Source organism: Triturus cristatus, chromosome 11, assembly GCF_964204655.1.
Source record: "Triturus cristatus chromosome 11, aTriCri1.1, whole genome shotgun sequence".
NCBI lineage: Eukaryota > Metazoa > Chordata > Amphibia > Caudata > Salamandridae > Triturus > Triturus cristatus.
The window spans coordinates 462,238,272-462,255,436 of NC_140594.1; positions in this window are offsets into that span (position 1 = coordinate 462,238,272).

Here is a 17,165-nt window from a genome sequence, read left to right on the forward strand (position 1 = left end):
ATGTAAATGAGATACCAAATGGGAAATCCTCTGTAAGGAAGCCAGCAATATAGCTTATTAAGTTAGCAGTCCTTTGGCACCACCACATACCAGAAAGTTTATCAGATGCATTACCTGAATTCCTACGTGCCTCCAGCAGACCGTCTGCAGATTCAGTAGACCTACATTCAACTTTTCACTTTGATCTGTAGGAAGACCGGAACTGGTCTCTGTAATTTAGAAAACCTCTTCGGTGTTGCCTCCTTGATGCGGCAGCTGCTTTCGATACCAAACATGAATAGCAGGCGCATTTGACAGGACAAATCCTCTTCAAATAGATGTGCAGTCTCAGAAGTAGATGCCCTAAAGTATGTTCCAGAACTTGCACCTGTTGCCAAATAGAAGCAGTAATGAAGTCATGAGAGTCAGCACAAACAGGTGAGTCATCAGGGTCAACAGGTCATTTGAAGCATGTTCTAGATGCACACCTGCTACAAGGAAAAAACAGTAACATCTAACCCCAGGCATAGTGTGCGTAGCGGGGCTACGCGGAGGTCCACGGAGTTGCAAACAAACTCCGCGGAGCTCCGCTACATCACCCACCGCCACCCCCCATTATAACAAGTAATTAAACATTACTAAAAATAAATTTAAAACCACTTACCTGTACTGCGGCGTCCCCAGAATGCCCTCCTCCTCTTCTTTGCCATCTTGCTAATCCTTGTGAAAACTGCACATGCTCCGGCGCGTGCATATGTGCAGTTTTCACAAGGATTAGTGAGACAGTGAAGAAGAGGATGAGGGCAACGTGTGGACACCGCAGTACAGGTAAGTTGTTTTAAATTAATTTTTTAGTAATGTTTAAGTACTTGGTATAATGGGGGGTGGAGGCGGGGGCTGGCCAACTCCGCTCTGCTGCGGAGTGTGCGGAGATTTGCCTTCTCCGCATTCTCAGCGGAACAAGAAAAAGGCAAATCTCTGCACACTCCGCTGGCAGAGCGGAGGCCTCCGCCCGGGGTTAATAACGTCACCAGAAGTGAGCACAAACAAATGAGTCATTAACCATCAAACCTGGCCTAGCCAAACCTGTTTTTATTGACAAACAGCTTGTGCTGGATCAAGCCCAAACCACGAATGACATCAATTCTTTGTCCACTACTGAGATAGCTAACAAGTTTGAAAAGGTAAAATCACTGATTTCCAACATTTCATCAAGGTTAAAGAAAATGCCAGCTCTGTCAAGCATAAATTACTCAAGGTTCCTCTCAGCATTAGGGCTGATTCTCCAAATCTTTAAAAGCTCTGTGCGATCAAGGCATAGTTGAGAAAGTCGAGGCTACCCGCTGGCTTTCACCCATCGTTCTGGCCAAGAAGAGGTCTGGGGACTTGAGGATGTGTGTCGTCTTGAGAAGCCTCAATGAGGCGTTCTGAGTCAACAGGTTTCCCCTCTCACATATTGAGGATCTAATCGCTAAAGTTGGTTCCTCTTCGTGGTACACTAAACTGGATTTCAAGGCTGCTTATCACCAGGTTGAACTGCATCCTCAGTCCCGACACCTCACAGCCTTTGTCACTCCTAATGGTGTTTTCCAGTTTTGCCGTCTACCTTTCAGGTTAGCTTTGGCGGCCGCAGTCTTCCAGAGGCTTATGACCGAAATGTTTCACGATAATCCCCATGTTGTTGTTTTCCAGGGCAATATCCTTATTTTCTCTAGAGCTGAGGCTGAACACGATTTAGCCATCGATCAAGTCTTCAACATTCTAGAGAATTGGGGAGTTACTCCGCAGAAGAGCAAATGCACATTCAAAGTGAAAGAAATAGAATATTTAGGTCACATTATCTCAGAGCATGGCATAAAACCCAGACCAGGTTTTGTGATAAGCATCGTGTAAGTGCCTGCGCCACAAAACAAAGAGCAGCTCATGTCCTTCCTTGGGCTGTGTGAGTTTTATGCCAAGTTCATGAAAGATTACGCAAAAATCACTGAATGTTTCAGGGCTCTGCTAAAAAAAGGGGCAATCTATTCATGGTCAAAAGAGTGTGAAAAAGGTTTTCAGTCCATCAAGAACCATATTGTCAAGGCACCTGCTTTGCAAGCTTTTATGGAGGGAAGACAAACTGTTGTCACAGTTGATGCCTGTGAGTACGATCTGGTCTGGTGGCTGTTCTATCTCAGTATGCAAAAAGTAGAGAGCACACGGTGGGCTTCACCTCCAGAACACTTCGTTCCGTGGAACGGAAGTACTCCGTTGTAGAAAAAGAGCTTCTGGCCTGTGTCTTGAGTATTGAGAAGTTTAAGCTGTATTTGTGGGGTAGATCTCTTGTACTTAAGACTGATCATCATCCTTTAGTTGACATCTTGTCTGGAAATAAAATAAAATGCACCACCACCCGTTTAGCCAGGTTATCTGCCAAGCTTATGGAGTAGACCTTTACTGTAGAGTACATTCCGGGGGGAAACATTTGTAGAGCAGATTGCTTGCCTAGGCTTCCTGTCACTGATACAGAGGAACAGGACTGGAAGCCTGAAGTTGAGGAGTGTTTTGTGGCTTGTATTAGTCAAGACAGCCTGTCTTTCGCTGAGGAGGATTGGGTGGTAGAAGTGAACAAAGATGTTGTGCTCAGAGAGGTTGTGTCCCTGAGCAAGAAAGGCTGGCCCGAGGAGAAGTGTCTCTCATCTGATCTACAAATGTTCTGGAAGGTCCATGATGAGTTATCGGTTGAGGGTGTCAAAGTGGTTAGAGGTGATAAACGTGTGCCTCCGAAGTGTTACCGAGAAAAGATAGTCATGACCGCTCATTCAGGTCACCTTGGTGCAATCATTAGTAAGAGGAAGGTCTGACTGGATTTATGGTGGCCTAGGATGGATTCCCAGATTGATGACTTGGTCAAGCAATGTGTACAATGTAATGCCAGTGAAAAGGTGTTGGTTCTGGAAGGTGTGATTGACTCTCCTGTGTCTCCGTTAGGGATGGATTTTCTTGGGCCTTTCTATGTTCTACCTGCCAACACAAGATACTTTTTAGTCCTTATTGATCATCTGTCCAGGTGGTTTGAGGTTGATCCAAACAGCATTCCTAACACCAAAAGTGTTATCAATTGTTTGAACAAGATTTTCCTTAGGGAAGGTTATCCTGAGGAGATTCTAACAGAAAACAGCTTACAGTTCGTTTCACAGGAGATGAATTTGTTTCTGCGCTCCTGCGGTATCAAGGATACCAGGACTCCACTTTACCACCCACAAATCAATGGTAAAGCAGAAAGGTTCAATAGAGTCATTGTGGAGTGTCTCCAAATGGCTTTCAGGTCCAAGTCATGTGCTCTTCAAGCTGTAAAAGATCTGGTTTGGTCATACCGTACTTCGCCTCATGTTGCCACCAATTTTAGTCCCTTTGGACTTATGAGGGGAAGAAAAGCATCTTCACAGGTTTACCCATTTTGGATGGTAAAGTCCTTCCACCAGGGTTATGATATGAGCTGTGTGTGGGAGTCTGCGAATACAAAATCTGCTGAAGCCAATGTTAAGAGTTGTGAGCCTAGTGTTAATAAAGAAACTCACAGACTTCATGTTGGGGATTGAGTTAGAATAACAAATCCTGTCTCTGTCAGAAAAGGTCTGTCTAAGCTTTTGGATTCTCAACAGATTGTGGAAATCCGCAAGAATGCTGTAAAATTGTCCAATGGGAACTTGTGGAGCACCTCTCATGTTGCTAAAGACCTATGTTCTCCCTCTGAAACAGTCAAAGCAGACAAATGTGTTTTGCTGGGGGATGATGTCAGGAAAAGCACCAGGGTCCATGTTAGACCAAGCAGATTACATGATTATGTTGATCCCTAGAGTGGACCCATGCTAGACCAAGTAGATTTCATAATTATACTCTATCTTTAGAGCTTCTAAAAGGTTCCATGGACATGTTTATTTTCTTCATAATGTATTTTGTTTTGTTCACCCTTCTTTCTTTCTGTACCCCTCACCTAACTCATCATTTAGTATTGTTTTATTAAAAGGGGGCGGTGTGGTGATGTGATGCTGGCAGAATCTATTGATGTCACCTGGAGAGTTGACGAGCGTCTTGCCCTGAGTATTCTCTCAGTGGCAGCTACTACTTGTGCCTTGGCTGTGCCATCTGGGACGGCTCTCTGTACTCCTTCTACAGTAAACCCAACTTCTGCAAACTCATTACTGTGTCCGTCTGTCTTAGGTTATTTGAGCATGCTCCATAACTGACATCTGCTGCTAAAGGGAAACAACGAGCCATCAGAGTCAGCATGAACTTTAGAGTCATATAGCGGAAAACCTTACTGGCAAGAGTGTTAAAACATGCAAAAACATAGCGATAAAAATATAACATCAATACAACATATCTTGTTGTTTAAGCATTGTAACAATATTGGTACAAACATGCTAATGTGATGGACTTTTAATATTTGTTTTAAAACTTGTGCCAAGGCGTTTGTGACACAACCTGACAAATGAGCCTGAGACAAAGGTAACGTTGCATAATTGAGAGAATTGTAATGAACAGCTATATGTGCTTGGTGGTATTTGGGCAGTGACATGATTATTACCTGTCACTCTACTCTCACCTAACACAGACATAGAGTAATTGCTCATGTCTCTTGTATGTTCCAATGTCACACATTCACAGAACAAAAAATACAGGCTGTAAGCAATTGGGCTACAGGTTGATTGGGGGTAAAAACCCTACTCAAGCAACAACCACAGTCCTTGTCATGGTGAGCCTCAAAAGTCACTAATGTAACCTGTGCTTAACTCTCTGGAAGGCTGGCACAAAAGCAGTCAGGCTTAACTTACAAGCAATGTGTAAGATATTTATGCAGCACACAAACAGTAATAAAGTGAAAATACCACACAAGAAAAATCAATTTAGAAACACAGCATTTTAATAAAGAAAATTACACCAAAATGAATTAAATCCAATCAGTAGAATCGTAATTTTGACATTTGTGCAATATAGTGCATAAAAGATCAAAGCAACAACCGCGGACATCTGGTCTTGCGATACTGGGGCAAAGTCAAAAGCTAAGGCCAACCATGATTGAGTGCAGGTAGATTAACAAAGTAGATTAAGCCCTGTCTTAGTTTACTTTCATACTTAGACTTTTTTCTGAACGAAATACGAGAAGGTAGAGTTCAGCAGAACAAGGCAACAAGCTGTGTCCAAGGTAGAGTCTTTGCCATCAGAGAGCACTGCATGAAGTCTTGGTGAAGCCATCAACGATGGTGAGGGCAGGCCCCATGTGGAAGAACCCAGATTTCTAGGCTGAGGAAGTTGTTGTCGTCGGTAGGGAGCCTGTCGCCAAAGGGACCAGTGAAGATTTTACCTTCAGACGTAGACAACTTTTTGGAAGTCCAAAACCTCCAGAGAGACGAAGCTGTCAGCTATAGCTAAAGAGGGATCCACAAGGATAGTTACCAATGCCTGGCGGTCATGCTGAACAAGATTTGGTGCTGCTGAGAAGAACTCAGTGGGAGTAACCATGAAGTCAGGTTGACACCTGTGAGGGTTAGGACTCACTTCAACAGAAGCCAAGTGTAGGCTTCAAGGTCTGGAGCTTGTGGTGTTCATGGAGCTCACACAGGAGGCCAGCCAACTAGACCTTGGAGTCACTCTGGCAGTCTTGGGTTCAAGCAGCAAGGCAAGCCTTAAGCAGCAGTGCAGCCCTGTGAGTAACAAGCCCAGCCTCAAGTAGCAGAGAAGTTCTCTGGTGGGTCCAAGACTGTCCTTCTGAAGTCTTCCACAGGTCCAGGAGGGTACTGAAGAACTGTTCTGGGGGTCTAAAATGCATACCTGGTGCCAGATTTTGAAATAGGGCATGCTGCTAGGCTATCCATTCATGTAGTTCTGGAAAGTTCTTCCTTCCACTGCCAAGGCTCCCAGAAGTCTAGGGTGAAAGAAGTCTAGGGTGACAAAAGAAGAGTGTCAGCTTCTTTTGTATGAGTGCTAGAGACAACCCTTTGAAATGTAAGTTGGGCAGGGAAAAGCTCTGTCCCCAGCAATCAAGGCAGGATGGCCCATCCTGATGAAACCTAGTCCTCTTTGTCTCACTGTCTGGTAGGAGTACACAATGTCATGAAATTAAACCATTCACAGTCAGGTGATCCAGGACACTGGCAGCAGGCACCGAAAAGTTAGGGCAGGAAAATGCCACCTTTCTAAAGGTGGCATTTTCAGAAATTGTGATTTACCATCAAGGAGGATTTTAAATGACTTATCATTTGATTCCAAACATGACATTTCTCCCTTTCCCCAGTCACAAGATAGCACTTATCAAATGTAATAAGAAAACTCAAACTTATCCCATGGGAGAGGTAGGCCTTGCTGTAGAGCAAAACAAATGTGGGAGCTTTTCATTACAAGGACATGTAATACCTAAAAACACATGTTGTACATTTTAAACCCGATGAAACCTGTCCTATAGGCTGTTTAGCGCATACCCTAGGGGTGACATAAATGCATTTAAAAGAAGGGTTTAGGCCTGGGAAAATATATTTTTTGAACTGGTGGCCACAGAGGAAAAAATAAGAATTAAAGTGAGGGAGCAAGAACTGGAACGTAAATATCCAACAGTGAGTTAACTAAGCCTGAATCTATCAACAGAGGTGAATGTATAGAAAACAGGATTTCCATCAACTGCCAAGAGAGGCCAGTGTCATCACTTGGTCATCCTTAGGTCTTGTTACTACTCCTCTAAGCCTAGAGGCAAGCGTAGTAGCCAAGATTGGAAGAAAGGCAAACAAGAGCAAGCCAGAAAGAGAGATTGACCAAGGTCGGTCATATGTTTCTCAAGTGATGGAAAACTAATAAAAGGGAATTGCAGTGCAAGTGAAAGTTAAAAAGGGAGTTGGGAGGGAGAACATTTTTTTAATGTATGTCTCTCTGCCGATCCAGTTAAAAAGCGTGTAGCGGCAACTTTGAACAAATAAGTTGCATTTACAGAAGGGTCAACTAGTTTCAGCCTAAAGGGATTAGGTTCCCGGCTTTCTTCAGTACCAGATTATAATAGCTACTGCAAAAACAGTGAAAAAAAGGGGAAAGTGTGACATGTTGTCTCACAATACAACCTGATAAAGTTGGTTCTCTGGACAAGTAGGGTGTATTTCACTCCTTACTTGTGTGAGTATCTGACCTCACCTCACCCGGTAACGAACTCAGGTAAAGGAGACCCCGCCCTCTCCGTCAGTGCCTCGGTCCCTCCTGGGTTGGTGGGAGGTCTCCCTCCCCAACTCTCTTTTTAACTTTCACTTGCACTGCAATTCCCTTTTATACGTTTTCCATCACTTGAGATACATATGACCGACCTTTGGCAATTTCTCTTTCTGGCTTGCTCTTGTTTGCCTTTCTTCCAATCTTGGCTACTACGCTTGCCTCTAGGCTTAGAGGAGTAGTAACAAGACCTAAAGATGACCAAGTGATGACACTGGCCTCTCTTGGCAGTTGATGGAAATCCAATTGACTGGTCTGTTTTCCTGTTTTCTATACATTCACCTCTGTTGATAGATTCAGGCTTAGTTAACTCACTGTTGGATAATTACGTTCCAGTTCTTGCTCCCTCACTTTAATTCATATTTTTTCCTCTGTGACCACCAGTTCATTATTTGTTTTTCCAATTGAATGATATAGGGGATTTGAACTGTTGTTGGTCGGTAAACTATTCCCTTAGACCCATTTTTGCTTCTGGAAGTTATTGCCAAAATATATTTTTTGCCAGGTCAAATTGGCAGTTTAAAACTGCACTACAGGCTGCAGTGGCAGGCCTGACACATGTTTTAAAGTGCTCATTTGTGGATGAGTGCTGCAGGCCCACTAGTAGGATTTAATTTGCAGGCCCTGGGTACATGTAGTACTATATACCAAGGACTTATAAGTACATTAAAAGTGCCAATCAGGTTTAAGTCTATTTTAGCATGTTTTAAGGAGGGCGCATAAGCACTTTAGCACTGGTTGGCAGTGGTAAAGTGCAGAGTCCTAATACCAACAAAACGCATTTCAGAAAATAGGCAGACTGGGGCAAAATGTTTGCGGGAGGACCACACCAAGAATGTCAGGGCTAACAAAGGCAAACAACTGTGGTTAGTTTCAACATTCTAAGCATTAGGATTACAATTTATTATCATTCTATAAAGGGTGCCACTTCTTACTACTTGTGATGCAGCGTAAAAGCTAATCTTGCATTGCATAACGCCCAAACCTATCTTTACAATGAAACCATAAATGTGCACTTTGCACACATCTTGAAAAACGACACTGAAACAGAGAAAAGTTGATGTACCAGCACTGTAAAAGAGTACTTGCATAGGTAGAAACAGTAGGGTTAATCAAATGGTGGATTTGAGATGTTTTAGTCACTGATTACCTCATATTATTAACAGAGATGTCATGAAAACTAATGCTAAAACTGAGCATTTCTAATGACCACATTGCAGAGTGCCATAATGCACTCAACATTGGTGCAAATCTGCGTAGCGCGATGGCCGCAAGTTAGGGTCGCTCCATCCGATCCTTCTCCCACCCACATATCCGTTACATAAATCTGACCCCCAAGTGGAGAAAGAGATAGCGGAAGATCCACTGACCCCTGCAAGCCTAAACTCGAGCCTGAGCGCTCTCTATGAGCGGAGTTGGAGCCATTACCGATTGCGGCCTCCTCCGGGGCTGAAGCCTGGACCCACAGCAGCTGCTGAACCTGAAGAGGTGCCGATGACTAGCGGCCTGAGTTTGACTTGAGCACTGGAAAACTTGTCGCACTGGTGCGATGCATGTAAATCCAGAATGCATTGGCGATCGATGCGGCAAGCTACACTGGGTTAGTTTCTTCAGCTGCAATCTCACGATGCATTGGTTCTTGCAGTTGTGGGCAGGCGCTGTGTTGTCTCTGCAGTGGCACAACGGTGAAACATGGAGAATCTTCCCGCATGGCGGTGCTGCATTGGAAAAACAGCCACAAGAAGGGTGATGCATCGATGTTCTTAGTTTCTTCAGTTTCTTCCTGCTCCCAACAGCAGTAATAACCTTCAGAGGCCCAAAACTGGAACAGGCACCTCCTGGCTGGTCAGACCTCTGAGCAGTAGAGTTCAGGGGAGCTGGGGGTGAAGTATTTATGTCCCTGAGACTGCAGAACAGGAGGCCAGACCCACAAGCCCTTGGAGATTCTTCTTCAAGCAGGTTTCTCAGAAAAGTTCCAGTCTTTGTCCATTCCTTGACAGAAACAACAACAGCAGGCCACGCCCCAAACAGCACACAGCAAAGGGGCAGTACTCCTCCTCACAGCTCTCCAGCTCTCTGTTTTTGTACTTCTTTGTACAAGGGTCTCTGACCCCAGTCCAAACCTGATCTCACTGATGCAGTATGGCCACAGGGGGTGGAAACAGCATTGTGCAAGGGAGACAGGCCCAATTCAGCTGCCAGGAAACCTCCTCCCACTAATCTAAATGCAGCCAAGGCCGAATAAGCTCACCTCTGATTCATCCAGGAAGGGCCAGGCACACCTTAGCCCCCCCCAGTGGCTGTTTACAGTGAAGGCACATCCCTAGCCCCTTTCACTCCAAAACCAGACTGTCAATCTACAAACAGGCAGAAGCACACAGAATGATTAAACAAGAAAATGCTTATTTTCCAAAAGTTAAAAAGATAATAGAATGCCCTCCTTTCCTTGTACTCGTTTTGTTTCTACCTAGGTTATAATGTGCGGACTGATGCAGTGATCTGTCCCAAAAGTCACAGATACTTTGTTAGCGGTACAAAAGAAACGTGCCTTATACGCCAATCGGTCTGACAGCGTTATGCCAGAATTGATACTCACAATAAGCAGATATGCATCTTGTACTCCACATTTAATTCAAATTTTAATCCTCTTTTTTTATTATGATACTTGTTCCAAGCTTCATCCATTAGTTTACATTCACCACAAAGACAGCGTAGTTCCACAATTTTTTCATTTTTTCGAATGCCATCTGCATGCCCATCGGGCCTTGTCAGTGACATGTAGGAATTAACAATTCATGCTGAGTAGCCTCATATTGTACCACCCAATGCATTTCGGGCTGTATAGCCCTTCGTCAGGGAAAACTGAAATAATGAAAAAGACATCTAAATCATCTGCTCAATGCACACTATCCTTAGCATCTACGTGTAAATAATATCCCCTATGGTTTGCCCTTAACCAATCCCATCCTAAATGTGCGTGCACCATCATGCGAACCTAATAATGCAAACATAGTAATGCTAGCCCTTGCCTACTACACAAACAAATGCTCAACCTAAATTGAAAAAATTCACGTTCTTGTTTCCCTTCTGACACCTACGCTTCATCTTTCCCTGCTCATCCTGGAGAATCCACTCACTTTTCCGCATTCTCAAAACATTCTACAGGGAGATAGAGCCATTTCATGTGTGCCTTACACTATAAAAAGACCAACCCTACTGTGGTATAACTAAACTGGTGTTAGTGACTGTGGGGTTGTTATCTGCTTTAGCTACCGACTGGGAACATGCAGCCTACAAGACAAAGAAAAAACAGAGATGGGTAATGTGAGCACCTAGTGACAATTTTCATTTATTGCCACACCCATCCATCACCACCATTTGTTGGTAAAGTGGGGGATATTATTTGAATTGAAGCATGCCTAATTTATATGAGTCCAGCATTTTCCTCCCCTAGGCCTGTGACCAATTTCAGAAATATGTAGCTGTTTGCCACAGAGAGATAAATATCCTGAATTTTTCCAAGCTTTTTCAAACAATTTCTGGGTTGAGTTTCAAAAGGGCACCATTTGGATTATTTCAGAAAAATGAATCAGAAGAATCTAAAGTTTTTTGAGAATTATTTTCACAAATTAATTGAATGACTTTTGATACATACCTTAACAATCAATGTTGTGTCACAAAGCTTATATGGCTAACTGACAAGTAGATCATTTCCTGAAAATGCTGTGGGAAAGAGATAGTATGTAAATGAGATACCAAATGGGAAATCCTCTGTAAGGAAGCCAGCAATATAGCTTATTAAGTTAGCAGTCCTTTGGCACCACCACATACCAGAAAGTTTATCAGATGCATTACCTGAATTCCTACGTGCCTCCAGCAGACCGTCTGCAGATTCAGTAGACCTACATTCAACTTTTCACTTTGATCTGTAGGAAGACCGGAACTGGTCTCTGTAATTTAGAAAACCTCTTCGGTGTTGCCTCCTTGATGCGGCAGCTGCTTTCGATACCAAACATGAATAGCAGGCGCATTTGACAGGACAAATCCTCTTCAAATAGATGTGCAGTCTCAGAAGTAGATGCCCTAAAGTATGTTCCAGAACTTGCACCTGTTGCCAAATAGAAGCAGTAATGAAGTCATGAGAGTCAGCACAAACAGGTGAGTCATCAGGGTCAACAGGTCATTTGAAGCATGTTCTAGATGCACACCTGCTACAAGGAAAAAACAGTAACATCTAACCCCAGGCATAGTGTGCGTAGCGGGGCTACGCAGAGGTCCACGGAGTTGCAAACAAACTCCGCGGAGCTCCGCTACATCACCCACCGCCACCCCCCATTATAACAAGTAATTAAACATTACTAAAAAATAAATTTAAAACCACTTACCTGTACTGCGGCATCCCCAGAATGCCCTCCTCCTCTTCTTTGCCATCTTGCTAATCCTTGTGAAAACTGCACATGCTCCGGCGCGTGCACATGTGCAGTTTTCACAAGGATTAGTGAGACAGTGAAGAAGAGGATGAGGGCAACGTGTGGACACCGCAGTACAGGTAAGTTGTTTTAAATGTATTTTTTAGTAATGTTTAAGTACTTGGTATAATGGAGGGTGGAGGCGGGGGCTGGCCAACTCCGCTCAGCTGCGGAGTGTGCGGAGATTTGCCTTCTCCGCATTCTCAGCGGAACAAGAAAAAGGCAAATCTCTGCACACTCCGCGGGCAGAGCGGAGGCCTCCGCCCGGGGTTAATAACGTCACCAGAAGTGAGCACAAACAAATGAGTCATTAACCATCAAACCTGGCCTAGCCAAATCTGTTTTTATTGACAAACAGCTTGTGCTGGATCAAGCCCAAAGCACGAATGACATCAATTCTTTGTCCACTACTGAGATAGCTAACAAGTTTGAAAAGGTAAAATCACTGATTTCCAACATTTCATCAAGGTTAAAGAAAATGCCAGCTCTGTCAAGCATAAATTACTCAATGTTCCTCTCACCATTAGGGCTGATTATCCAAATCTTTAAAAGCTCTGTGCGATCAAGGCATAGTTGAGAAAGTCGAGGCTACCCGCTGGATTCCCTTAGGGAAGGTTATCCTGAGGAGATTCTAACAGAAAACAGCTTACAGTTCGTTTCACAGGAGATGAATTTGTTTCTGCGCTCCTGCGGTACCAAGGATACCAGGACTCCACTTTACCACCCACAAATCAATGGTAAAGCAGAAAGGTTCAATAGAGTCATTGTGGAGTGTCTCCAAATGGCTTTCAGGTCCAAGTCATGTGCTTTTCAAGCTGTAAAAGATCTGGTTTGGTCATACCGTACTTCGCCTCATGTTGCCACCAATTTTAGTCCCTTTGAACTTATGAGGGGAAGAAAAGCATCTTCACAGGTTTACCCATTTTGGATGGTAAAGTCCTTCCACCAGGGTTGTGATATGAGCTGTGTGTGGGAGTCTGCGAATACAAAATCTGCTGAAGCCAATGTTAAGAGTTGTGAGCCTAGTGTTAATAAAGAAACTCACAGACTTCATGTTGGGGATTGAGTTAGAATAACAAATCCTGTCTCTGTCAGAAAAGGTCTGTCTAAGTTTTTGGATTCTCAACAGATTGTGGAAATCCGCAAGAATGCTGTAAAATTGTCCAATGGGAACTTGTGGAGCACCTCTCATGTTGCTAAAGACCTATGTTCTCCCTCTGAAACAGTCAAAGCAGACAAATGTGTTTTGCTGGGGGTTGATGTCAGGAAAAGCACCAGGGTCCATGTTAGACCAAGCAGATTACATGATTATGTTGATCCCTAGAGTGGACCCATGCTAGACCAAGTAGATTTCATAATTATACTCTATCTTTAGAGCTTCTAAAAGGTTCCATGGACATGTTTATTTTCTTCATAATGTATTTTGTTTTGTTCACCCTTCTTTCTTTCTGTACCCCTCACCTAACTCATCATTTAGTATTGTTTTATTAAAAGGGGGCGGTGTGGTGATGTGATGCTGGCAGAATCTATTGATGTCACCTGGAGAGTTGACGAGCGTCTTGCCCTGAGTATTCTCTTACGGCAGCTACTACTTGTGCCTTGGCTGTGCCATCTGGGACGGCTCTCTGTACTCCTTCTACAGTAAACCCAACTTCTGCGAACTCATTACTGTGTCCGTCTGTCTTAGGTTATTTGAGCATGCTCCATAACTGACATCTGCTGCTAAAGGGAAACAACGAGCCATCAGAGTCAGCATGAACTTTAGAGTCACATAGCGGAAAACCTTACTGGCAAGAGTGTTAAAACATGCAAAAACATAGCAATAAAAATATAACATCAATACAACATATCTTGTTGTTTAAGCATTGTAACAATATTGGTACAAACATGCTAATGTGATGGACTTTTAATATTTGTTTTAAAACTTGTGCCAAGGCGTTTGTGACACAACCTGACAAATGAGCCTGAGACAAAGGTAACGTTGCATAATTGAGAGAATTGTAATGAACAGCTATATGTGCTTGGTGGTATTTGGGCAGTGACATGATTATTACCTGTCACTCTACTCTCACCTAACACAGACATAGACTAATTGCTCATGTCTCTTGTATGTTCCAATGTCACACATTCACAGAACAAAAAATACAGGCTGTAAGCAATTGGGCTACAGGTTGATCGGGGGTAAAAACCCTACTCAAGCAACAACCACAGTCCTTGTCATGGTGAGCCTCAAAAGTCACTAATGTAACCTGTGCTTAACTCTCTGGAAGGCTGGCACAAAAGCAGTCAGGCTTAACTTACAAGCAATGTGTAAGATATTTATGCAGCACACAAACAGTAATAAAGTGAAAATACCACACAAGAAAAATCAATTTAGAAACACAGCATTTTAATAAAGAAAATTACACCAAAATGAATTAAATCCAATCAGTAGAATCGTAATTTTGACATTTGTGCAATATAGTGCATAAAAGATCAAAGCAACAACCGCGGACATCTGGTCTTGCGATACTGGGGCAAAGTCAAAAGCTAAGGCTAACCATGATTGAGTGCAGGTAGATTAACAAAGTAGATTAAGCCCTGTCTCAGTTTACTTTCATACTTAGACTTTTTTCTGAACGAAATACGAGAAGGTAGAGTTCAGCAGAACAAGGCAACAAGCTGTGTCCAAGGTAGAGTCTTTGCCATCAGAGAGCACTGCATGAAGTCTTGGTGAAGCCATCAACGATGGTGAGGGCAGGCCCCATGTGGAAGAACCCAGATTTCTAGGCTGAGGAAGTTGTTGTCGTCGATAGGGAGCCTGTCGCCAAAGGGACCAGTGAAGATTTTACCTTCAGACGTAGACAACTTTTTGGAAGTCCAAAACCTCCAGAGAGACGAAGCTGTCAGCTATAGCTAAAGAGGGATCCACAAGGATAGATACCAATGCCTGGCGGTCATGCTGAACAAGATTTGGTGCTGCTGAGAAGAACTCAGTGGGAGCAACCATGAAGTCAGGTTGACACCTGTGAGGGTTAGGACTCACTTCAACAGAAGCCAAGTGTAGGCTTCAAGGTCTGGAGCTTGTGGTGTTCATGGAGCTCACACAGGAGGCCAGCCAACTAGACCTTGGAGTCACTCTGGCAGTCTTGGGTTCAAGCAGCAAGGCAAGCCTTAAGCAGCAGTGCAGCCCTGTGAGTAACAAGCCCAGCCTCAAGGAGCAGAGAAGTTCTCTGGTGGGTCCAAGACTGTCCTTCTGAAGTCTTCCACAGGTCCAGGAGGGTACTGAAGAACTGTTCTGGGGGTCTAAAATGCATACCTGGTGCCAGACTTTGAAATAGGGCATGCTGCTAGGCTATCCATTCATGTAGTTCTGGAAAGTTCTTCCTTCCACTGCCAAGGCTCCCAGAAGTCTAGGGTGAAAGAAGTCTAGGGTGACAAAAGAAGAGTGTCAGCTTCTTTTGTATGAGTGCTAGAGACAACCCTTTGAAATGTAAGTTGGGCAGGGAAAAGCTCCGTCCCCAGCAATCAAGGCAGGATGGCCCATCCTGATGAAACCTAGTCCTCTTTGTCTCACTGTCTGGGAGGAGTACACAATGTCATGAAATTAAACCATTCACAGTCAGGTGATCCAGGACACTGGCAGCAGGCACCGAAAAGTTAGGGCAGGAAAATGCCACCTTTCTAAAGGTTGTATTTTTCAGAAATTGTGATTTACCATCAAGGAGGATTTTAAATGACTTATCATTTGATTCCAAACATGACATTTCTCCCTTTCCCCAGTCACAAGATAGCACTTATCAAATGTAATAAGAAAACTCAAACTTATCCCATGGGAGAGGTAGGCCTTGCTGTAGAGCAAAACAAATGTGGGAGCTTTTCATTACAAGGACATGTAAAACCTAAAAACACATGTTGTACATTTTAAACCCGATGAAACCTGTCCTATAGGCCGTTTAGCGCATACCCTAGGGGTGACATAAATGCATTTAAAAGAAGGGTTTAGGCCTGGGAAAATATATTTTTTGAACTGGTGGCCACAGAGGAAAAATTAAGAATTAAAGTGAGGGAGCAAGAACTGGAACGTAAATATCCAACAGTGAGTTAACTAAGCCTGAATCTATCAACAGAGGTGAATGTATAGAAAACAGGATTTCCATCAACTGCCAAGAGAGGCCAGTGTCATCACTTGGTCATCCTTAGGTCTTGTTACTACTCCTCTAAGCCTAGAGGCAAGCGTAGTAGCCAAGATTGGAAGAAAGGCAAACAAGAGCAAGCCAGAAAGAGAAATTGACCAAGGTCGGTCATATGTATCTCAAGTGATGGAAAACGTATAAAAGGGAATTGCAGTGCAAGTGAAAGTTAAAAAGGGAGTTGGGAGGGAGAACATTTTTTTAATGTATGTCTCTCTGCCAATCCAGTTAAAAAGCGTGTAGCGGCAACTTTGAACAAATAAGTTGCATTTACAGAAGGGTCAACTAGTTTCAGCCTAAAGGGATTAGGTTCCAGGCTTTCTTCAGTACCAGGTTATAATAGCTACTGCAAAAACAGTGAAAAAAAGGGGAAAGTGTGACATGTTGTCTCACAATACAACCTGATGAAGTTGGTTCTCTGGACAAGTAGGGTGTATTTCACTCCTTACTTGTGTGAGTATCTGACCTCACCTCACCCGGTAACGAACTGAGGTAAAGGAGACCCCGCCCTCTCCGTCGGTGCCTCGGTCCCTCCTGGGTTGGTGGGAGGTCTCCCTCCCCAACTCTCTTTTTAACTTTCACTTGCACTGCAATTCCCTTTTATACGTTTTCCATCACTTGAGATACATATGACCGACCTTGGGCAATTTCTCTTTCTGGCTTGCTCTTGTTTGCCTTTCTTCCAATCTTGGCTACTACGCTTGCCTCTAGGCTTAGAGGAGTAGTAACAAGACCTAAGGATGACCAAGTGATTTCCTCTGTGACCACCAGTTCATTATTTGTTTTTCCAATTGAATGATATAGGGGATTTGAACTGTTGTTGGTCGGTAAACTATTCCCTTAGACCCATTTTTCCTTCTGGAAGTTATTGCCAAAATATATTTTTTGCCTGGTCGAATTGGCAGTTTAAAACTGCACTACAGGCTGCAGTGGCAGGCCTGACACATGTTTTAAAGTGCTCATTTGTGGATGAGTGCTGCAGGCCCACCAGTAGGATTTAATTTGCAGGCCCTGGGTACATGTAGTACTATATACCAAGGACTTATAAGTACATTAAAAGTGCCAATCAGGTTTAAGTCTATTTTAGCATGTTTTAAGGAGGGCGCATAAGCACTTTAGCACTGGTTGGCAGTGGTAAAGTGCAGAGTCCTAATACCAACAAAATGCATTTCAGAAAATAGGCAGACTGGGGCAAAATGTTTGCGGGAGGACCACACCAAGAATGTCAGGGCTAACAAAGGCAAACAACTGTGGTTAGTTTCAACATTCTAAGCATTAGGATTACAATTTATTATCATTCTTTAAAGGGTGCCAC